The following is a 24,780-nucleotide window of genomic DNA, read 5'->3' as shown; positions in this document are numbered from 1 at the left end:
AAGTATATAAGCGATGCGTAGAAGGTTAGGAAAAGTTACATTTCATCCAGACAGACTGAATGAGAGCAAATTCCAGCGAAAATGTAAGGTCTTGTTTGAGTAGAGATAAATGCACAAACGATCAGTTCTGTGCAAAATAAATGCTTATGAAAATTTTTCAATGGGAATCCAGATTGTCACTTGTTTAACTGCTCTGTGAGTGAAGACAAAACCAACAGAGTTTATATGTTACCTGAGTGCAGTTGTCCAGCTGAGACTCGCAGAATTCCAGCGTCCTCGGCTTCGTACACTGATCTAATGCTGAGCAGAGGAAGGTTATTGTGAGATGTGAAGTGTTACCAGGACACACACACACACACACACACACACACACACACACACACACACACACACACACATACACACACACACATTCTCTCTCTCTCTCTCTCTCTCTCTCTCTCTCTCCAGACAGATAGCTTTTACCATATACAGCATTCAGCAGCTCTCCATCCACACCATCCATCCGCAATAAGTAATCCATTCCTGTTCATTTTGTCATCCTCCTTATTTAAATCCATAAACATCATGAACACCGTACGGATCTTCACATTTGCATCCTCTACTTTCTGTCTCACTGCAAATATTTGATCAACACATCCATTACCACACTTAAAAAATCGCTCCTAATCACTTACCACTCACTCTAATACTCGTACATTCACACCATATTATCTAAATTTTCCAAATATGTTTCGTAAAACACTCATGAGATAATTGTTTACTGTTATTTTATATCACACATTTCATTCATCTTTTGTACAACGGGATAACTACATCATTCCTTCACTGCACTGATATTACTCATCGAATCCTATCTTCTGCTATATTTCCTGCAAATTATTTGTTGCACTTCTTCCGATACTCTCTATTTACATCTCATCCACATGTGCTGCTCTCCTTTTTTTTTTTTTTTTTTTTTTACAGAATTATTACGATAAAACAAACTAAAATTACTCACCTAATTGCCAGTCATACAGTTTCCTGACATTAACCTTAAATTCGCGATCGTCACGACATCCAAATAGTCCCGGCTCGTTTGTTGATTGAGAGGCAGCCATCATCATCATCACCATCATCAAAGTCAGGGTCAGCAGGGTCTTCATGATGGATGATCAGGAACGAACTGTCCAAACTGCGGACAAGTAGGGCATTTTTTTTTTTTTCTTTTCCAGATCTAAGTTAGGTTATGTTTGGTTAGGATAGGGTGGGTTAGGTGAGGTTGAGTTACGTTAGCTTAGGTTAGGTTAGGCTGAGTTAGGTTAGGTTAGGTCGAGTATGATTAGGCTAGAATAAGGCTTATATTAATACCTATCGGCTTCATGAGCGTCATTAATGTTGACAGTACTTCCAAGTCCCAGTCTTGCCTTAGAATTCGATGTGCAAGATATGATTGGTTCGTTTTGATTGCTAGATTAGGTGAGGTGAGATTAAGACAGTTATTGTCTTAGATTAATTACGGTTAGGCTATAACAGGGTTAGATTAGGTTAGCGTAGGTTGTCAGGTTAGGTTTTTGAGCCATACATAACGTTTAAGAGTAAGTTCGGTGCTGGAGAGGGTGTCTTCACTCAGTGGTATCAACATAACCGGGCTACAGAACTGTTATTTAAAAAATCGGTTAGTTCCCTTCCTGTCCTGTGGGTGAAGGCCTGTAGGAGAATGGGACAACTTTAGACTGTAGTCCATCGGGGTCAAGTATAGTTATGCCTCGAGCCACAGCAACAACAACAACAATAAGCAGTGCCAAGGCACAGCAAACCTGTCCCCGGCAGTCATTTTAGTGTCGACGTATAAACACAACACGATATCTAGTCAAGGATGTCGCACATCATCTTTGGAGCAAATCTGGTGAAAATTTACGATGTAAGGCCCATTAGAAATTTTAGGCCCGACCCACCTCTCTACCACTAACTGGGAGGTGACCCCCTAATGTAATGAAACATGTAATATGATGCAAATTTAAAAGATGCACCTCTAGGTTATGGCTTCATGTCGATATGATGTACTGAAAGGTGCTATGTCGAAAATGCGATGATTACGCTCTCCATTTTTTTAATACATTTTCTGGGCCTACATCCTGGGCCTTCCCTCAGTTTGGACCAAAATTTAATTAGGTGATCAGAAGGTCATAGTCCATCGTCCCTGTAATTACATTCAAAATCGCACCAGTAGTTTTGCGTAAAGTAGTTAAAAACAGACAGACAGACAAGCAGGCAGACAGTCAGACAAACAAAGCAACAGACAAATCGAATGAAAACAATACCCGTCCCCGAGATCCTCCGTTGTGGGGATGAATAATAACTTGTAAAATCGTGCTGTAAATCTTTAAAGGGTCTGTAATTATTGTATACCTGCTCGTTAAGCGGTTTAGCCAGTATTCAAGAGACACTGTATAAGCCTTAAATGTTTAACCCAGAAGCATCATTCGGAGAGTGGAACATCCGTCACCTATATGATCTAAGGATTGAATATTTGATATTGTTTTGTGGCCACGAGCTTTGACAGATTCTCTGAAAGTAGAATTACTGTAGCCTTCCCTGACCCTCTAGCATTCCACAAAGCTTGATCGACATCCGATCAAAGCTCCTGATTAATAAACCTCCATAAACAGTGTATGGTGTAAAATATGAGTTTTTGCCCTGGCTAGCACCAGATAAGTGTGGCAGACTTCTGATTTTTACTCTTTAAACGGATATCCCTAATGGGAAAATGTCAAATAGGTTTCAAATGGCATTTTTTTTTTTTTTTCTAAAGCACCTCCATTCCTTCTCTACATCAATATCCGACCCATAGAAATTCTTACATAAAATATTACATCCTCACAAATCAATGCAACTTCCAGGGGAAGATGGGGAAAAAAATGGTATCGAGGTCTGTGTGTGTGTGTGTGTGTGTGTGTGTGTGTGTGTGTGTGTGTGTGTGTGTGTGTGTGATATCAAGGATTGAGTAATACAATGCTTTACCCCCTGCATTACCTTCACCCTCTTTATTTCTTCAGTATTCAGTAGCACTCCAACATTCACTTTCCCTCTCGCTAATGGTAACAAATGAATCCTTCGACTTGGCTCACTCGACGTGTGTGAAAAGTTCAGATCTAGTGGTGACCGGGTAGGGGAGCCAAGTCTACCCTTTTATGTCTGATCGTTGGCCGACTGTATTATAAGCGAAACAGTGCATTATTAAAATTTTCTTTTCATATAATCATGTTATCAGAGTCTTGTCCTCTCCATTTATATTACTTCAGTTTTATATGCCAATGTACGCCTTGAGCTTAGGGATATAACAGAGGGAAATGTATAGCAGGCAACTGTGGTGACCACGACTGCAGCGCTGTAATATTCACGAGTTGGCTGGAGGAGGGAGGATAACTACACCTGGCCGCAATAGTATGATGTGCGAGATCCTAATGGAGAAGTAACGAACTTAAGAAATGAGGAGATTAATATAGTTGATTTTTACACAAAATAACATAGTATCAGTAAAACGGTAAAAAATTAAGCTGAGGATAGTCAAATGGTGGATTCGGTCATTCCCTGCGTTACAATAGACAAAGTAAAGAACACTCTGAGATGAATGAAGAGCTGGAAGGCTGGAGGTGATGATGGTATTACCACTGATCATACTAACAATGCAGGTGACTTCGTATTATGTGATCCAGCAAAGTTATATACCAAATGTTTTGAGATACAAACTTTAACCAGATCTCGGTGAAAAGGAGTCTGATAGTCTGTTTCACAAAACGTTTACATCAAAGACCTAAAGAGCTACGGTTCAATTCTTAATATATCTCTTGTGTATAGACATTTCGTAAAAGTTATAACAAATTAATTTAGTCATAACGTTGATGCAGACAAGCCGAGAGAACAAGCGCAATTTAGAACCGGTTGCTCGACAACAAACCATTTCAAGTTCTTAATGAGGTGATTGAGAAAACTTCAAAATATGAGAAACTTCTGTGAATGTCCTTCTTTTTTATTATTATGGAACAGTATTTGAATTACTCGTAGTTGAAACAACTGCAGTGATGAGGCAATTTGACGAGTGAGTGAGTGATCCGAAATGAAACGGGAGTTGCACCTGCCAGGGTTATATGCTGTTGGACATCAGTCTGAAACACAATAATGAAGATGGAATAAAAGCGCACTGCAAGTAATAGATAAAATATAATTAGCAGAAATGAAAACACTAGCGTCCACGAAGGGAAGGTTCCCTCTCTCATACAACAGGCAACGTCTCAAAGCATTGACTAAAGACAGTGCAGTCCATCCCGTCTGGTGCTTGGCGAGGCATCGACAGTGCGAATATCCAAGACTAAGCACTCCACCAGCAAGTGTCAAATAGTTAAGGAAATCGTGTATTCCCCAGAGAAAGGAGATGCAACCCATTGGTGTGGGCAATGTGAAGGTGGCATAAAGTCATCTCCCACCGGTAAGACGGGTCTCAGTAACTGTAGGAGCTCAGAGTTTTGCATATACCAGTACTACACATTCCAGGATTCCTGCCAGCAATGCCAAATTGTCCATCTGCATAAGGATAATAATCCTATACAGGCTGCCAATGCTGAGAAGACTATGATCCTACGGCAGGAGGAGGGCGTGGCGATGCTGCCTTAGCCAAAAGATCAGTTTGCTCATTCCTTGACACACCTTAATGGGCCGGAACCCAACAAAACCCCTCTCTGGACACGGCATCACAGAAAGAAAGTGTTAACCTAAAATTGAAAAACAATAGCTAGGACAAATTTTAAAAAAATGCAGAAAGAGCACTGCAGAAATGACTAAAAATAACAGAAGCAGCCACTGGGAGGAGTAAATATAATCTGTAGAGTAAATAAAATCAAAGTTAGTTCTGGTGTAAAAAGAAAAGAAATATCAGGAAGGGTACCGTCCTGACAGAAGGAGGGAAGACAACACTTTAGCCCAACGCAGCTTCATGCCTGGATCCCTTTCTGTAGAATGGAACAGAGCCCTCAAGGGAGGAGATGGGGGGGGGGGTAACTGAGAAATAAGCAAGCTCTTTTTACCAGAAATGGATTAATGAAAGACGGTGCAATCCTTCATGTGCCCGGTGTTCAAAGAAGTATGTGCTCAGAAATTGATGGAAAAGATCATGTTGGGGGTCACATGGAGAGATAAAAAGAAGGAGTCCTGGGTCAGGGAACAGACATAAGTAGCAAATATAATCACTACATCTAAAAAGCACAAATGAACGTGGTCAGGTTACATAGTTCATAAAACAGATAGCCGATGGACACACAGGCTGAGTGGCAGTACAAAGTTCAAGTGAGAGCGAGAGACAGACAAAGGACAAGGTGGGTTTGGGAATTTCGGAGATTCGCTGAGATTAAATGGAACAAGCTAACAGCCAAGAAGTATCAATGGATCGATTCAGGTAGATGATGACGATGATGATGATTATGATGTTTCTGCTACACCAACATATCTCTCCTGGCTCATCATTCCACCAACAAAAAATTTATAAATGTACGTGCTCTATCATAGAGGAAGGCAGGTTTCTGTACCAGATGGAAGATTAATATTATTGTGTGTGTGTGTGTGTGTGTGTGTGTGTGTGTGTGTGTGTGTGTGTGTGTGTGTGTGTGTTTTATCAAGCAGAGAGCTATCCAAGGCATCTTAACTCCTACACTACATTGTCCCAACATCCCCATGCCTTGTAGTTCTACCGCCATAGCCTCACTCCCAGTCCTCTCCCGCCTGCCCCGGGTAACAAATCAGTGTTTCGACTCTGCACATTGGTCATGCCTGGGACTGAACTTACTGGAAATCGCAGGACAGAGTAACATTTTTGTTATTTTGACAAACTGCTGCAAAGTTGCATAATATGACCAAGAAAGTGCATCAGAGGGTGCAACACAAGTGTGCTTCAGCTGGATTAAGAACTTTGTCGCATGGCGTAGATCTTCAACTGAGTGCTCATAAAATCAGACTGCTTAATTCTTGTCTAAACAATAATTTCACCAACTTTGTTTCCCATCAGATCAGAACTTTGGCGAGTGACCCTGACATCTATTTCTTAGTGACCTTGACTTTCGAAAAGGGAATCTTTATAGTGGTTTTTACCTAAGCATTTCCAAAGTTTAGTCCACACTGGATAAAAGAGACTAAAGTTGATCTTGTCATATGATCACTTTTGGGCAACACAGCTTCCACACCCTTCCTCGTTTCCCTCATCTCAGCCCTTGTCACCCACACACCCGGCATTCCTGAAGGATATTATGGTAAAATTTAACAGTGATCTAACACTGGATAAAATCGTTTCCAATTGGTTTATTATTTACTGTGACGTTAAGATATATCGCAAATCACTAGTTTTCGAGTTTTAGCCCAAAGAAGCCCACGCTCGAAATCTAGTGCTTGTATAGCTATTTTTAAGGTAAATATCAATCAGACTGTCTATCTATCTATTCCCAGACGCTTTAATCCTGTAAGAGGTGGCCACAAACAAAAATGCCTCCACGTCGCCCTGTCCCTGCCATTTCACTGCCCTGCTCCCAGCTCACACCTCCCTCTCTCTTATACCTATCCACTCCATCCCTCCATCTCATCCTTGGCCTCCCCATCCCTCTCCCCCCCTCCACTTCACCCACATACACTCTCCTCATCAGTTTATCACTCTCCATCATCTCCACATGGCCAAACCACCTCAATGTGTTTCTCCTAACGCTTCCTATCACATCCACATCTATACCACAATGCTCCTTCACATACTCATTTGTCAGTCTGTCTCTCCATGTGATTCCATATGCTCCTCTCAAATAACTCATTTCCCTTGCTCTCACTCTTGACTTCTGTCCCTCCAACAAGGTCCAAGCTTCATTCACAATACTGTCATGTAGAGACTTTTTCACTTCTATGCTCACTTACCTTTTTCTTATCACTGCTTTCAAGGAACCAGCAACCTTTCTTCCTTGTTGTACGCTTCCAAGCACTTCACCCTCCAAACTTCCATCCTTGCTCATCACACTACCCAAGTACAGTGAACTTCCGATAATCCGGCATCCGATGGTTTGGAAAACCTGATGGTTCAGAATTTTCACCCCAGGGTCATTTTTATTTTTTGGGTAAAAAATCGCGATAGTTCGGGAAAAAATCGAAATATGTCAAAAAATAGCCCAAAGCAGTGCGTCGAACCATCCAATTTTACTCCCACACTGGCATTCAGGAGGTCCCGGATGTTCACCCAGCCAGTTGTCCGAGGTGTACTTTATCAGGTGTTGTCTCCCCGATTAATATTATTTTGGGGGGTGTTTTGAACATTTTCAAGTACCTGTCTGACGGAAAATCTGATCATCCGGAAGGTCTATGGACTTTTACTGTACTTAAATGCGCTCACATTTTCCATTTCCTCCTCATCCAACCTCACTGTACATTCACTGACTTCACTTCCCTCGACCACCATAACTTTACTCTTCGCTACATTCACCTTTACAGTCTGTTTCTTACACACTCTTCCACACTCATCCACCAAGCATTGCAGCTCCCCTTTGTCTTCACTTAACAACACAGTATCATCTGCAAACAATAGTACAGAGAGTTTCCAGACACTGTCCTCTCTCACGGCCACTGCAACAGCCACTGCCCTACCTTGTATCTCTTTTGTAACCCCATCCATATACAGATTGAACAACCATGGAGACATAACACATCCCTGTTTCAATCCAAGCTTCAAGTAGAATAATTTATTCAGTTCACCATCTACACCCACAGCAGCCTTAGCACGCTCATACATACTGTTCACAGCATTCAGCAACTTAACATCTACTCCATACATTCTTAATACTTTGCACAGTCCTTGTCTACCCACCCTGTCACATGCTTTATCCAAATCCATGAAGGCTGCATACAACTTCTTTCCCTTCTCTTTATACTTTTCCACTAAAGATCTAAGAATGAATATCTGATCTACACAACCTCTACCCTTCCTAAAACCTCCCTGTTTTTCTCCAACTAATTCCTCTGTTATTTCCCTAACTGTCAGCAAGTATCCTACCATATACTTTTCCTATTACATTAAGAAGACAAATGCCCCTATGATTACCACACACTTCTTTTTCCCCTTTTCCTTTTTACTAGGGAATAATAATTATACCTGGCTTCCAATCCTCTGGGACTCTACCTTCCTCCCAGGCCAATCTGCACATCTTCCACATCCATTCTACTACTAACCCCCATGCTTCAGCATTTCACCACACACTCCAACAATTCCTGGGGCTTTCCCCATTTTTACTTTCTTCATTGCTTCCAGACGGACACCTTTGTAAAAAATGATAAAAACTTAACTTGACAATGGAAATGGAAATTGCACAAATCGCTTAAAATGAAAATGTAGGGAAACGAGTGAATTACAAGGATTCAGCATTATCCCACCTTGACCTCACTTTAACTAACCTTGAATCTGGTAATTCGTGCCTGACCAAAACTAATTTCCGACATTACTCTAGTCACTGATCGTCATCAGACGTAATAATGTTTCACACAAGGAGTCCATACGGGGGCTGGCTTTAAGTCTGAGAACGTGTGACATCTTATCCACACCTTTAACTGGCTGTAATCGTGACCATAATCCAACAGCGAAAACAAATGGATAGGGCCTTTTGAATTCACTGTATTATGGTGAAATAAAAACCCATTGTTTCTAATGGATGAAACAAAAACAAAATACCTCACACTCTCTCCCTTCTTTGTAAGTTACACATAGAAATGTCCTGGAAGAAACTTATTATAAATGAGGACTTAATGAATCTAGATATACTTGTGTGCCTGGGAATCCGGGATTATGGAATTATGTACAAATAAACGAAACATACTTTTACGTACATGTCGTGTACTGTACATTTTTAATATGTTGGTATAGTGAAATAAGAAATGCATTAAAAATGAGTAAAAGTATAAACTTCCACAATTATTATGGCTCCTATGTCGTGTTCTTGTGAGCTGAGATTTAAGAAAAGTAACTTATATTAAAAGAGAACATTTCAACATATTGTCATTAGCCACAATGGGATTGTGTGATTCATTTAAACTAATATCACTTTAACCCATGTCCTTTGGGGGGTTGAAGCCGCCACATCTCCTCACGTGTAAAAAGTCTGAAATTAATCATTTTCACACATATCCCAGCAACCATACTACCTGGAAAAATCGGATGACTATCAGGATGCTCAGTAATCTTTCCTCTTTCCAATGAAAGCTTCCTAAGTCCACTAGCTGGTGTTCTTGAGGAGCACGGAGGTGAATAATAGAGGTAACTTTTGCCTGCTCAAAGACGCTGCGTTCAGATGCTATGTGGCCTTTGGCTGACTGCCTCGCGCAGCTCCCTCACATTCAGAACTTACCAGTTCACTCATTTTTCAGCCACTCCAGTGTAACACCGTGCCCGATGGTATACTGGGAGTAACAATCTTACGAATAAAATTCCCTGACTGAAATTTTTTTTTTTTCTAAAATCACTGAATTTCAACCAATGTCATTATTATTACTTAATGTGCACATCACCTAGTGTGCCAAATACGTATTTTTCTGTAAATCTCTTACGGTAATACTAAATGAAAACATTATGAATAATCAGTTACTTTCTATTCACGCTAAGTACTAACAAAATCACTTAACCACTTATATATATAGTTTACTTTTTATTTTAAATAAGTATTTATAAATACTAGAAACACACGTCACTGTCTGACGTGATATAATAATACTCGTTCCTGTAGTAAAAACATACACGTCACTGCCACACACATTATTTTACCACGTCAGTTTCGTGAATTACACGTCACTGACATTTACATTCTTCGCATGTCACCTGCTACTTCACGTCACTTACTGTACGTCACTGTCATAAACTATAAAAAACATCATTCTCGTAAACTCTTTACACTGTGGGATCGAAAATCTAGGTGGAAAATCAATTTCGCCCAGGGAGGGCATCTATGAGAGGAAGGTAGAGAAGGTGGCAAGGCATTGTACGAGAGGAGGGAGCCAGGTTGTCACGAATTCGCGAGGCTATGTATTTATACAAATTCGTGACATTGTACTTTGGTGGGAAGGTACGAACTCTAGTGGAAGACGCACTGTGTATCACTCAGTTTAACCGTCCCTGTATGCACTTTGAGCGGGATGGTTTTTCAGAATATTCGTCACTGCTCCAAAAGTGACTGTTCTTATGCATGACATTAGTGCTTCACTGAGTGATTTTGTTGCGTGTGTATATCGTTCGCCTTGCCTCTGCTGACCGTTGAAGTTAGGCCACGCCCACTTCCGGTGAACATGCCCATTTCTCACCCCACGTACCCGGGTTGGTTACATCTGTGATCTGTTCAGTGTTGCCAGATCTACCGAAATATCGTGAGATCTACTGAATTTCTGATGGATCTCAAGAAATACCGAATTATTGCTCTAATCTACTGAATTTTGAAAGGTTCTCCAGAAAATCTACAGAAATTATGCTTCCCGGCAGTTGAAAATCCTTAAAAGCTAAATATGAGAGAGAGAGAGAGAGAGAGAGAGAGAGAGAGAGAGAGAGAGAGGCCCAGGGGAGGGGTGATGGAGGACTGGATGGCCGATGTTGTGACGTTTTCTGTACGTGTGCCACTGCCGACTGCCACCCGTTCGTATTAAACACGTTGGTGTGTACAGGAAGGCGACGAGACTGAACGCTCGGGGATGAGTTGCAGACAATGAGGAACACACATCCACGAGACCTAATATAATGGCCTAAAGGCTCAAAATATTTTGTTGATTTATTTGGATGTTATGTTTGTAAGGTTAACTTTTTAGTAATGCTGCCAATATCGAATCCAACGCTTTTCTATTGCTTTTTATTTGTAAATACACGTATAGTGCCTTGACATAATATTTGGCAGCCCTGCTTTTCCTAGTCTGTCAGAAATCCGGCACAACAGTTGGCAGTTGCGCTGAGGACGAGACGAGATGCAGGGAGATAGACATTAGTGCAGCAAATCTTACGAGTACCCCATACGCCATAATTGAAAGGTGAGAAGTTTTAATAGATCATAATATGTTTTGGGGATATTTTAAAGTAAACGATGGCCTATACTGACTTACTTTATCAGTTCATTTTTGCTGAAAAAAAAAAAAAAAAACTAGATGTCTGAATTACTGTCACTTACGGTCGTTAAAAAGCTACTCGATATTCATTATATTCATTTTTTGTGTGAACAAAATGATGGTGATTAATAATTATTCAATAAGCTAATTTCTAAGTGAGAGCAAAATTGTGGGCTCCTTAGCCTTTGGTTCCTTCTGATTTGCATATAAAAGAATGATTTTGTAATTTTTAGTTTGTGAAGATAATTATATTTTGTATTGTAATGATTTCACCAACTATTGTAATAAAATATTAAATATATAAAAAGCTTCTCCTTAATTTCATTAAATTGATTCCAGAAATATATATATTAAGTACCAATATGGTGCATATATATACTGGTGTGTGTCTACCGAATTTTTACCTATATCTACTGAATTTTTAGGTAATTTTCTCCTGAAATTTCCTCTGCACCATCTGGCAACACTGGATCTGTTGGTGTTGGACAGCCAGGCGAGTAAGGAATCGTCGAGCCCAGTGCTGAGAGCAGGCCCCCTCATCGTAGCGCCTATGGTCTCCAGTAGTTCTTCAATTTCCTGTATCTCCCCACCTAGTTGGTGACAGGCCGTAGTGTGGACTTAGCAGTTAGATATGCCCAGCCTCTTCGCAGCTAGCTTCATTCCCTCCACTGACTAGTATTAACGTTCTTTTTCCTAGACTTAAGATTAATTAGCTTTTTGAATGTGAGTGAGTGAGTGTATTTCTTTTGATATTTGAGTTCATTTTAAAGATACTTGTAACGTAATTTTTTTTTGTCATTAATAAATTTACAGTTCCTTTCTATCAGCTTAATGTAAATGTAGAATCGTGTTTTATTTCTCCACATTGTGCTTTCCTTAAATTGCTTATCCCAGTTAGCACAAACTTCTCATATTAATCACAACTGGTATTTAGGCCAGTTCTTTGGTGTTAATTCTTTAATTCGTTGTGCCAACTTGGAGTTAGTGTCTGCAAGAACCTGTCCATTATTATTAGTATTAGTTATTGATTGTCAGGGGTAGAGTCATTTTCTCAGAGGCCAACAGTACTAATAATACAGCACTCGTGAGTGATTAGTCTAAGCTGTGTACCGTTGAGAAAGTTTATAAGATTCTCATCTTTAGAGAATCGGCGAAGTAAGCCTGAATAAAGTAAAATTTCCTTCTAGATTTCACAAGTCGATTCACCTTGTGTCAACTGATCATATACAAATTATATTAGCATCTTATTTTTAATTTCACTTCCCCCCGTGACATCACCTAGTGTACGTCACTGTCGTGAACTATACGTATACAAACGTCATTCTCGTAAACTCGTTACACTGTGGGAGCGAAAATCTAGGTGGAAAATTAATTTCGCCAAGGGAGGGCATCTATGAGAGGAAGGTTGAGAGGGTGGTAAGGCATCGTACGGAAGGAGGGGAGCCAGGATGGTGCCATGTTGTCCGTGTGATATGTCACGTATGTCGATGATGACTTATGGCTCAACAGAGGAGAAACTAGCACGGCCAATTCACGCCTTGTGACACTATCGTTAAGTCTCTTTTTTTGGGTGCATTGGTGGTGGTGGGGGTAGGACTGAAAAGAGGAGAAATGGTGTGCTGTAAACAGACAGGCAAGGAACCAATCAAGTTCACTAGGTGAAGTTATGACTACAGAGGCAACTGCGAGACTGACGCTGCCTGATATGCACTCAGCTGACACCTCACACCATATTTATGGGCACGTTCTTCAAATTACGGTGTAGCAGCTGAGTGCGTGATACTTTGTGACCCAAAGGGACTAGAACCCCTCATTCATCACGTGAGACCCGAAGGATGAGGGTTATTTGGCGAAGATGCTTAGATGGTTATGAGAAAATTAATATACCCTCCTAGTGGCTATATATCAACATTATCACAACCTGCTTGAATTGCTAACATAGGCGAAAGTGTTTAACCCTTTGTTGTCATGCCTTTTAATGTATAGCCTAAGTTTCTTCCTGTTCCGAGCTGTTGTCGATTTTCAGTCTTTCTATTATGCTATTACTTGACTAGAACGATTGGTTCTGGTCAGAGGCAACTGCAGTCGACATTAGAAATACCATTATCGGCAGAGATGAGTTTTTCAGACCAGTATGTACCATTATATGGCCACAGTGCTGATAGTCAGAGAAACACTTATTTGGAAACTGTTTGCCCGCCTGTTTATACTTGATCTTACGTTGGTAAAAGAGAAGATACACGATACAGGGGTAGATGTATATAACTGTAGAAGTATTTTGGCCATAGTTTTATTTACAACCTGTCTATGCATTTACTACCTAGCTTTTAAAATAAAGTCGCATAATATATTCAGCCTCTTCGATGTCAAAATGTTCCTGCCAATGCCACACTGTTTTGAAAATCACTGCGTAAACATTCGGTTGAAGGAAATGTATTAAATATATGTGGCAAGAGAAAAACTAGAAAAGAAACTCATCATTTCAAGGTAAATCAAGAAAAAAGGTAAGACTCTATCATAGGTAATGGTATACCCAGTTGGTAAGTGTCTGGGTGCACTCTAGGGATCACATAAGAATGTTAAAATAGAGGAAATTTACCTTTATTATATGAGACAGTCTTTGGTGGTGCTCTATCGATTGATGACTACGGCACTTTGAGCCCGGTAAATTGTATGGCATCTGCTGATACCATTGGATGCAAAAGGTTATCATGCCCAAAATGATAGTAAAATGCCCGTACAAGGTAAGTAAACACAGCTTCGTGATTAGTGTGATGCTTGAGTATTTTACTCTTAACAAAGATTGAAGGGACTTTTACCTCATCGTTTCCCAGCATACGAAACATACACTAATTTCCGAGGCCTTGGAAATAAACCTTCAGTGATGAAGAGGAATGCAAGTTCTTATTTTAGTAAAACAAATTCTAATACACATGACGTAAATAAGGCGTGTCTGTCATTCTTTTTTTTTTTTTTTTTTTTTACTCTAATGTGGGCTGCAGGATGAAAAGACCTAATTACCATAAGCCTTCTGGAAAAGACAGTCATCAATTAGGGCAAAGGTTTAGCCATATGGGCATCATACTGAGAATTGTTGACTACAAAAGGGTCATTAAGGTAGATAATATATAGTTCTAGAGTACGCCTTACAGTCAGATAACATCCAGATCCCCATTTCAACTGCTAAAATAAAAAAGGGGAAAATACACCGACTTCAAGAGTGTGTCCCAGCTGAGAAAGGTAAAGGTTAAAAAATTTTATGTGCCGAGGAAACCAGATGAAGGTGCAGATGAGGTAATGAGAGCAGGGGCAGTGTTCATTAACTTTTTGAGCCTGAGTTGTGATTGTGGTAACTTGTTTATAGCTTAATAATACCTCGTGTATTTTCCAAAATCTTACCAGGAAACATAGAATGAATAACAATGTGAAAATAAAAAACATTGATGTGACTCACAATAATTTTTACATGCTACATGGACTTAATGATTCGAAAATATGGCTCAGATCCTCTTTCATTGGGAAGCCTGAGAGACAACATGGGTGAGTGTTAGGGGTGAAGGATTAAAACCCTCTCATCATCAGGATGGACACGAGACGATATAATTCACCCAAGAGTAAGTCACAAGAGTCCGACATTTGCAGTGCTGACGTTGTTAACTGTCTCATGATCGGAACACCTCGAGTGCTACGTTGCAGCTAACGGGAGGTGCATTTACCCAGCTGAGGATGTCATAAGGGGGCTAAGTGTACTAATACAGCCATCATATATTCACTAATGTTCAGGCCATTCCTAGCATGTAATACCGCCAGTGTCATAGGATTTGATTTCCACCTTCACTTCGATGACATTTTTTTTTTTTTACACAAGCGATCCTGATATGTAGACATGTGGAGTCACATGGAGAGACAGACTGACAAATGAGGAAGTGAAGGAGAGTTGTGGTGTGGATGTGGATGTAATAGGAAGCGTTAGCAGAAACACACTGAGGTGGTTTGGCCATGTGGAGAGGATGGAGAGCGAGAGACTGACGAGGAGAGTGTATGTGAATGAAGTGAAGGGCGGGGAGAGGAAGGGGGAGGATAAGATGGAGGGATGAAGGGGAGAGGTATATGAGAGAGGGGTGTGTGAACTGGGAGCAGGGCAGTGAAATGGCGGGGGACAGGGTGACGTGGAGACGATTTGTTTGTGGCCACCCCTCACGGGATTAGGGAGTCTGGCAATAGATAGATAGACAGGTTTTAATGTTACTTTCGGGATGGGGTCTAGCCATGAACAGTAAGTTAGGCTATATATAACCCCTCAGAATCGATGTTGAACCGATTCTTTTGTTTTCTTTTTTTCTTTTTTTTTTCAAAGGAGTTAGAACCAAAGCTCAGAGGCCCGTAAGGCTGTTCCTTCCAAGAGGAAAACAAGATGAAAGCCAAATTCAAGACCTGTACAATTCATTATGCCTGGACACACTGCTTTTGAAAGATTGGAGGTCATAGGCTGTAGCACCAGTCGAGCAGGGCAGTACTCCCAAGGTAGATGGAAAGCTGCTGACAGGGAGAGCTGGAGCTCCCGTTTCATCAGCCCTTGGGACTAAGTCGCGACCATACCCCTTTGCTGAACTTTTTCAGTTCAGGGGTATGGCCAGCATGCTCTCCAATACAAGTTTCTCTACCACCACCAAACTACATGCACAGTACATATTACACTTCCTTTTCCAAAATTTAAAAAAAACAAAAAAAAACATGGCAGCTCAACACGTGGCCTCGGAGTCCCCATGGGGGGAGGGGAACATAAATGCCCCCACCTTCCGCCCCTCTCCCGGTGACGACTCGAGCTGCCTGGAACCACTGTCTGACTCTCTTCTTCATTTCTGCAACATTCGCGGCCTTTCTTCTAACTTTCGCTGTGTTGAGCACCACCTCTCCTTCTCTAAACCTTACCTTCTTTTTCTAACTGAGACTCACCTGTCTGAGGCAATTGACAGCAGACCCTTTTCTGTATCCTCCTACTTTCTCTATACTCATTTCAAAGGCAAAGGTGGCTGTTATGTACATAGACGCAACGGCTTATCTTTCTCTAGTGTTCCTGAACTCGATTCTTCTGAATTGTCTACACTTTGGCTTCGGCTTTCCTGTCATTCTCTGACTAAATATATCTGTGCTGTTTACTTAACACCTAATTCTACTGACTATCAAAAATTCTTTGACTATCTTATTTCTACAATGGAACGCATTCTATCCATTTCTCCTTTCTCTCAAATCTCCATTCTACGAGATTTCAATGTTCACCACCACCTTTGGCTCTCCTTTCCTTTCACTGATCCACCTGGTGAACAAGCCTACACCTTTTCTATCCTTAATGACCTAGAGCAGCTTGTACAGCACCCTACCCGTATCCCTGACCGCCTTGGAGAGAGCTTCCACATACTTGACCTCTTCCTTACAACTAATCCTTCTGCTTACCCTGCTAATCTTCCAACTCCGTTGGGCTCCTCTGATCACAACCTTATCACCTTAACCTGTCCTATCACTCCGGTACAGCCTGTGAACCCTCCAAAGAAACGTCATCTGTGGCACTTTGGAGCTGTAGATTGGGAGGCCCTCAGGCAGTACTTCTTTAAATTTCCCTGGAATGATTATTGCTTCCATTGCCGGGAGCCATCTGGGTGTACCTTGCATATTATGGAGGTTATTCTCTCGGACATGGAAGCATACATTCCTTTCTCATATCCTTTGACTAATGCAAGAAAGTCTTGGTTTAATCACGCTTGTTCTAATGCTGTCTGCAACAAGGAGGGGGCCTATAAAAGGTACCAGAGCAAACCCACCCCTGAATCACGTCTTTTATACGTTTCTGCCCGGAATAGTGCTAAGTCTCTTCTTCACTCTGCTATAAATAATTTGATCCGTACTAAATGCTCTCAACTCTCCAACTTGAATTCTTCCTGCGCCTTCTGGCACCTTGCCAAAAATCTTTCTAACAACTCTACCTCATCATCCTTCCCTCCTCTTTTCTACTCTGATGGCTCTGTAGCTATTTCTTCTACTGATAAAGCAGATCTCTTTGCTTAGACTTTCTTCTCCAATTTCACCTTAGTCGATTTCGGTGCTGTTCCTCCATCACTTCCCCAGTTAATAAGACGAAAAGCCTTTGACTCAACCTTGTTGAGCATACCTGTATGTGGGGAGCCTCTTTACACACCAGAGTTGTACTCTACACAGGGATGAATAAAACCCGTGTACTAAGTCAACAATTGTCAAGGGTAAAGGAGGCATGGAGACAGCTTGGTACACCTAATCACCTGGGGGCAGATTTTACGGGATAAGTAATATGAGCTTTCCAAAATAAATCCCAAGAGAATGAAACCCCAGGTATGTTTAAAGATGATGGAAGATTGAGATATATATTGTTAAAAATTAGAGGATACTCATGTCCAAAATTTTGACAGGCTGAAAGATGTAAGAACTGAGTTTTTGAAACACTAAAAACAAGATTTCTTTTACCCCAGTCAGAAATATGAGCCAAGTAAGATGTTAGAAGTGCCCTACCTTCATCCCTTGTTTGCTGAATTAACTGCTGAATTGGACACTGTGGGAAGCAAATGTAGAAGTGAAGAGTGAACTCATTAGCATGTGAGTCTGAAGAGTTATATGTACATCAAGGTCATTGATGAAGAGAAGGAAGAGAGTTGATGATAGGACAGAGCCCTGAGGAACACCATTGTTGATAGCTCTAGTAGAAGAATAGTGACCGTTTACAATAGCAGCTACAGAACAACCAGAAAGGAAGAGAGAGTTGAAGACACAGAGAGAAGAAATGAAACCGCAAGCAGGCAGTTTGGAAATTAAACATTTATGCCAGACTCGATCGAAAGCCTTTGAGATGTTAAGTGCAATGGCAATGATTTCGCCGAAGTCCAGAAAGGAGGATGACCAGGAGTTTAAGAGTTTTATAAGAAAATCGTCAGTGGAGCGTCCCTGGCGGAACCCATACTGGCGATCGGAAAGAAGGTTGTGATAGGAAAGGTCTGTCTATCCAACTATTGGCAGATGCCTTAATGCCGTAAGGGGCAGCCACAAATAAATCACCTCCATGTCGCCCTTTCCCTTGCCATTTCGCTGCCTTTCTCCAGCTTACATACTTTTCTTTCATATGCCTCTCCACTCCATCCCTCCATCTCATCCGCGCCTCCACCTCCCTCTCCCCCCCCCCCGCATCTCACTCAAATACACTCTCCTCGTTAGTAGCTCACTCTCCATCCTCTTCATGTGGCTAAACCACCTCAGTATATTTCCTCTAACGTGTTCTGTCACACCCACGTCCATACCAAAACCTTCCTCTATTTCCTCATTTGTCAGTCTGTGTCTTTATATAACTCCACATGCTCCTCTCAAGTAACTCATTTCCACTGCTCTCACACTAGACTTATGTCCTTACAACATGGTCCAAGTTTCGCTTCCAGATATTTGTGTCGGTAACACAATACTGTCATGCATCGACTTTTTTACTTCCATGCTCACTTCCCTGTTTCCATGCTCATTTCCCCGTTTCTTATCATTGCTTTCAAAGAACCATCAACCTTTATTCTTTGTTGTACCCTTTGAAGCACTTCATCATCCAAACGTCCTTCCTTATTCATCACTGCCCAAGTAGTTAAATGCACTCACATTTTCCATTTTCTCATCATCTGACCTCATAGTTCATTTGTTGACGACATTACTCTTGAAAACCATAACTTTACTCTTCCCTACATTCACCTTTAGATTCCGTTTCTAACATGTTCTCGCAAACTCGTTTACGAAGCCTTGCAGTTCCACTTTATCTTCACTTAGCAATACAGTATCATCCGCAGACAACAGAACAGGAAGTCTCCAAACTTTGCTGTTTCTTATTACAGCCGCTACAACATCCACTTCCCTACCTTGTATCTCTTTAATAACCCCATCCATATACAGATTGAACAGCCATGGAGACACATCCCTGTTTCTATCCAGCATTTAAATGAGAAAACTCAGTCAGTTCACCATCCACACGCACTGCGGCCTTGACACCCTCATACACACTGTTCACGGCATTCAACAGTTTCCTTTTTACTCCATATTTTCTTAATATTTTCCACATTCCTTGGCTATCCACTGTCTTATGCTTTCTCCAAATCCATGAAGGCCACAAACATCTTCCGTCCCTTCTCTAGAGACACTTCCACTGAGGACCTAAGAATGAATTTCTGATCTACACAACCTCTTCCCATCCTAAAATCTCCCTGTTCTTTTACTTATTCCTCTGATATTTCCCAGACTCTGTCAATAATTATATTGCCATATACTTTTCCTATTACACTAAGAAGACAAATGCCCCAGTCATTAGCCAGAATTCTTTCTGCCCTTTTCCTTTGTAAATGGGATTAATTATATCTGACTTCCAATCCACCATTACTCTACCTTCCTCCCAGGCCAATCTGCAAATCTTCCGTATCAGTTCTACTACTATCTCTCCTCAAGGCTTCAGCATTTTACCACACACTCCATCAATTCGTCGGGCTTTCCCCATTTCGACTTTCGTCATTGCGACCTCTATTTCCATCCTACTGATTCCTTCCTCCCCTCTCACCTCCCTCCTTCTCCCAGCCATTCGTCAGCCAGTTTTTTCTTGGATTACTTTCATTCTCTATGTTCAGCAATTCCTCAAAGTGTTATCTCCATCTTCTTACTTTTTCTCCCTTCACCACTATCAGTCAACCATTTTTATCTTTCACTCCCATACTAACTTATTTATCACCCTGTCTAACTGTCCTTACCTTCTTCCAGAACAATGTTTTACATTCTCTCCACTTTATACTCGAATTCCTTCCAGTTTCCTCATACACTCTCTCCTTACTCTATCTCACTAATCTTGCAACCTCTCTCTTCCTCCCAGTATCTAACTTTCCCTTCCAACTCTCAACTTTGTTAAGAATAAATTCGAAATCTTTTGAAATACAGGCTGGTAAAGCAACTGGGCATAGTTAGAGGGCCAGGAATGGTCACCCTTCTTTGGAACAGGCTGAATGAGGTCAAACTTCCAGCAGGAAGGAAAGATACAAGGTGACAGACAAAGACAAAAGACTTTGCTTAGGCAGGGAGTAAGCACAGAAACACAGTTCTTGAGGACAATAGGAGGGACCCCAACAGGCCCATATGCCTTGTTAGTATTGAAACCAATGATAGCAGAAACCACATCAATTGAAATAATTTTAATGTCAGTCATGAGGAAGTCAGAGTGAGGAAGTGAGGAAGGAGCAGCACCGGAACTGTCTAAGGCCGAATCAGGTGAGAAAGTCCGAACAAAGAGTTCTGCTCTTATCAGTAGATGAAACAGGTACAGAGCCATCAGGGTGAAAGAGAGGAGGAATGGATGATGGTGTAAAGTTCTTACAAAGGTTTCTGGCAAGGTGCCAGAAGGAGCTGGAAGAAAGGGAGCTGGCGAAATCAGAGTATTTAGTACATATGAAATTATTTTTAGATGAGCGAAGAACTTGCCAGAAGGAGCGGGAAGAAAATGAATTGAAGAGATCAGAGCATTTAGTATAAATTAAATCATTTTTAGCAGGGCAAAGAACAGACTCTGCACAATTCTACGCAAAAACATAAAAGAGTTGCAATTTTGGAAGGGTTGGTCTCGGTACCTTTTGTAGGCCCTCTCCTTGTTGTGGACAGCATTAGAAGAAGTGTGATTTAACCTTTTTTTTTGGGGGGGGAGGGGGGCGTGGGGCATTAGTCAGAGAATAAGTGAAAGGAATGTATACTTCCATGCCCGAGAGAATAACCTCCATAATGCGCAAGTCACACTCAGATGGCTCTAGGCCATGGAGGCAGTAATCATTCAAGGGAAAGTCAAAGAAGTATTGTCTGAGTGCCTCCCAATTAACAACTTCAAAGTGTCACAGCCGCTACTTCTTGTGAGAGTCCACAGGCCTTACTTGAATGGTAGGACAGGTCCAGTGGATCAGATTGTTACTGGAGGAACCCAACGGATAGAGAAAATTAAGCAGAAGGCTTAGTTGTAAGGAAGAGGTCAAGTATCTTGGAACTCTCTCCAAGTTGAGGGATCCAGGTAGGGTGTTGTACAAGCTGCTCTAGGATATTAAGGATAGAAAAAAAAAATGCAGGCTTTTCACCAGGTGAATCGGTGAATGGAGAAGAGCGCCAAAGGTGGTGGTGAACACTGAAATAATCTAGAATGGAGATTTCAGAGAAAGAAGTTGATAGGATGTGTTCCATCTTAGAAGTAAGGTACTCGAAGAATTTTCGAAAGTCAGTAGTATTAGGGGACAAGTAAACAGCACAGATATAATTAGTTATAAAATTACAGGATAGTCGAAGCCAAAGAGTAGAGAATTCAGATGATCCAAGTTCAAGAACACGAGAGGTAGATATGTTGTTGTGTACATACACACAACAACCACTTTTCACTTTGAAATAAGTATAAAACAGGAGGATACAGAGAATGGTTTGCTATCAGTCGTCTCAGACAGTTAAGCCTCTGTGAAGAAGAAAAGGTAAGGTTTCGAGGAGGAGAGGCAGCGATCAACAGAAAGTTAGGGGAAAGGCCGCGAATGTTGAAGAATGAAGTGAGTTAGACACTGGTTCCAGGTATCTCGCTTGGTCGTCGCTGGGAGAAGGGTGGATGGTGGGAGCATTTATGGTCTCCCCCCTCCCCCCCCAAAGATTCCAAGGCTTGATCCTGAGACGCCATTTTCAACAAAACTTTGAACTGGGAGTGTAGTGTGTAACGTGCATGTACTCGTAGTTTGTTGTTGACAGAGGATCTTGTATTAGAGAGCATGCTGGCCGTGTTACTGAAACACTGAAAAGTTCTGCAAAAAGGGATGGCCTGGACCAGGTTCCAAGGGCTGATGAAACGGAAGCTCCAGCTCTCCCTGTTGTCAGCTTTCCATCCACCTTGGGTGTACCGCCCTGCTCAGATAGCGCTACAATCTGCCTATTGGCAGGAAGAATACGTAAAATACACCAAATACGCCATATACTGTAGTTTAAGAGGCAGACATGACCATGACTGAGTCCGGTAATGTCAAAAGATTTCGAAAACACTATTTTCCCTGTTTGGTTTAATAATACTGTAGATTTTCCAAAGAGTATAATATAGCCACTTATAACACAGTGAACAGTTGGAATATATGTTTATAATTCCCTTCCATTTGTTTGCCGAGTATACTGCTGGTTAACATAGACAAGCGGTAAATAAAACGATTCCAGAGGACTACAGAGGACTATACTGCTGAGTGAACAAAGACAATAGGTAATTATTCGACAGAGTCACTGTACTTTTGAGTGAACAGAAACAAGGGCTAATTATTATACAGAATGACCATACTGCTGAGTGAACAGAAACAAGGGCTAATTATTATACAGAATGACCATACTGCTGAGTGAACAGAAGCAAGAGGTCAATATTATATAAAATTCTACAGGATAACTGGGCCTTACCAAGAACCAACCATCTGATTTATACCTCATAGCCAGCCTAGCCTTTACGTTTCATGCTTGCTACTTTCAGACGATTTTGATACAGCCTAGGAGTTTTCCCGAGTTGTGAAGTGAAAGGGCTGTAACTAACCCCTCCTGAAGTAAGTAAAAACGACCGCCATGGGGAGAACGATATAAAAATAGCATAATTGGCTTAAATGGTTCACTGAATCTCGTGGAGTCGGCATTAATCCGATATTGTTTCTTACACTGAGACAAAAGTGAACGAAAATCGAGTTAAAGTGAGGTTAGGATGAACCTGAACTTCATTAACCCAATTATGCGAGTCCTCAAAAGAGGACGGAGCTGGGCATTTTCAAAGGGTAATAAAGGGCACGGACCTATCACATTAGCGACTATGAACGACAGGCGGAGGGCGATACTCTAATTATCCTTCCAGCAAAGTCTCTTGCACAGGAATTCCTTTGCACGAATGGGTTAAATCCCTCAACACAAGGATAACTTTTACGTATAATTTAGGTCGTTTGCAAGTGATTATACTGTATCTCTTCAGGATAGACTTAGCTAACTGGGGAGGTCATACGCAGCTGTTGTTAATCCTTTCGATACAATAGTCTTTTCTAGTTGGTTAGATTGGCTGTCTCTATCCGGTATAATTAAGAAAATGTTACCATACTCTCGTGAAATAAAAGTTTCTACTGAAAAGTTTTACATGGCGACGAATGCAGACGAAGATATGGACCAAACTGGGCACTGAGTATTTTGCGACTCGTTTGGGTTCTAGATGTGACTTTTAGTGAGCTCAGACCGGACCTCAAGAGAAAATCAAGACTAAAGTGATCCCTAAGCTCTTACAAATACTAAGCAAAACTCTTACTTAGAGAAGAAAGCAGAAGTTTGAGGTGAGGTGATCAGAGAAGCAGCTTGTATGAGGGACTTAAGGGAAGGTTGTATTTGACCTCCACTGCTGCTGCCTCTGTACCTGATAAGGAACGGTGCACGAATGGACTCTCCCACCCTTCCTTATATTACTGAACAGCTGTGGCTGCAAGGCAGTGGGAAGGGGGGGAGGGAAGTGGAGTTGTAGCTGATTTGCCCTTCCTCTTACCCGCTCCCCTTCCCACACACGGTGAGTCATATTCAGACTGACACATGCATCGCGAGAATTATATACGGAAAATATATATATATATATATATATATATATATATATATATATATATATATATATATATATATATATATATATATATATATATATATATATATATATATATATATATATATATATATATATATATATATATATATATATATATATATATATATATATATATATATTCCACCTTAGACGATTCCGGTGCTGTTCCTCCATCACTTCCCCCCTCTGACTTCCTCTTAGCTGACATTAAAATTTCTTCAGCTGGTGTATTCTCCGCCATCACTGGCCTCAGTACTAACAAGGCATATGGGCCTGATGGGGTCCCTCCTGTTGTTCTCAAGAACTGTGCTTCTGTGCTTACGCCCTGCCTAGGCAAACTCTTTCGCCTTTGTCTTTCAACTTGTACCTTTCCTTCTTGCTGGAAGTTTGCTCTCATTCAGCCAGTCCCAAAGAAGGGTGACCACTCCCAACCCTCCAACTATCGTCCAATTGCTTTAACGTCCTGTATTTCAAAAGTTTTCGAGTCAATTCTCAATAGAAACATTTTAAGGCATCTTTCCTATCACAACCTTCTTTCCGATCGTCAGTACGGGTTCCGTCAGGGATGCTCCACTGGCGATCTTCTCACCTACCTTTCAGACTCCTGGTCATCCTCCTTTCGGGACTTTGGCGAAAGCTTTGCCATTGCACTTGACATCTCAAAGGCTTTCGATCGAGTCTGGCATAAATCTTTAATTTCCAAACTGCCCTCCTACGGTTTCTATCCTTCTATCTGTGCCTTCATCGCTAGCTTCCTTCCTGGTCTTTCTATAGCCGCTGTTGTAGACGGCCATCGTTCTTCTCCTAGATCTATCAACAGTGATGTTCCTCAGGGCTCTGTCCTATTACCAACTCTCTTCCTTTTATTCATCAATGATCTAAGCTGTACATCTAACCCTATCCACTCTTACGCTGATGACTCCACCCTTCACCTTTCCATTCGGTTCCAGCAACGCCCATCTCAACAGTTACCT

General features: G+C 41.2%; 1 long non-coding RNA gene across 1 annotated transcript; it reads right to left on the bottom strand.

Moving 5' to 3' along the window:
* Positions 1-238: 238 nt before the first annotated feature.
* On the bottom strand, positions 239-23,598 carry LOC145395466 (uncharacterized). Its single transcript, XR_013896618.1, has 3 exons — positions 23,483-23,598; positions 1,001-1,174; positions 239-300 (listed from the first exon to the last, which is right to left on the bottom strand). It is a non-coding gene; the product is annotated as an uncharacterized LOC145395466 (long non-coding RNA).
* Positions 23,599-24,780: the final 1,182 nt, after the last annotated feature.

The sequence above is a fragment of the Coenobita brevimanus genome, chromosome 31 (assembly GCF_032717465.1).
Source record: "Coenobita brevimanus isolate Jiangsu-jjx chromosome 31, ASM3271746v2, whole genome shotgun sequence".
Lineage (NCBI taxonomy): Eukaryota > Metazoa > Arthropoda > Malacostraca > Decapoda > Coenobitidae > Coenobita > Coenobita brevimanus.
Note: the sequence above shows the minus strand (reverse complement) of the source record. Positions and strands in the feature narration are given on the sequence as shown.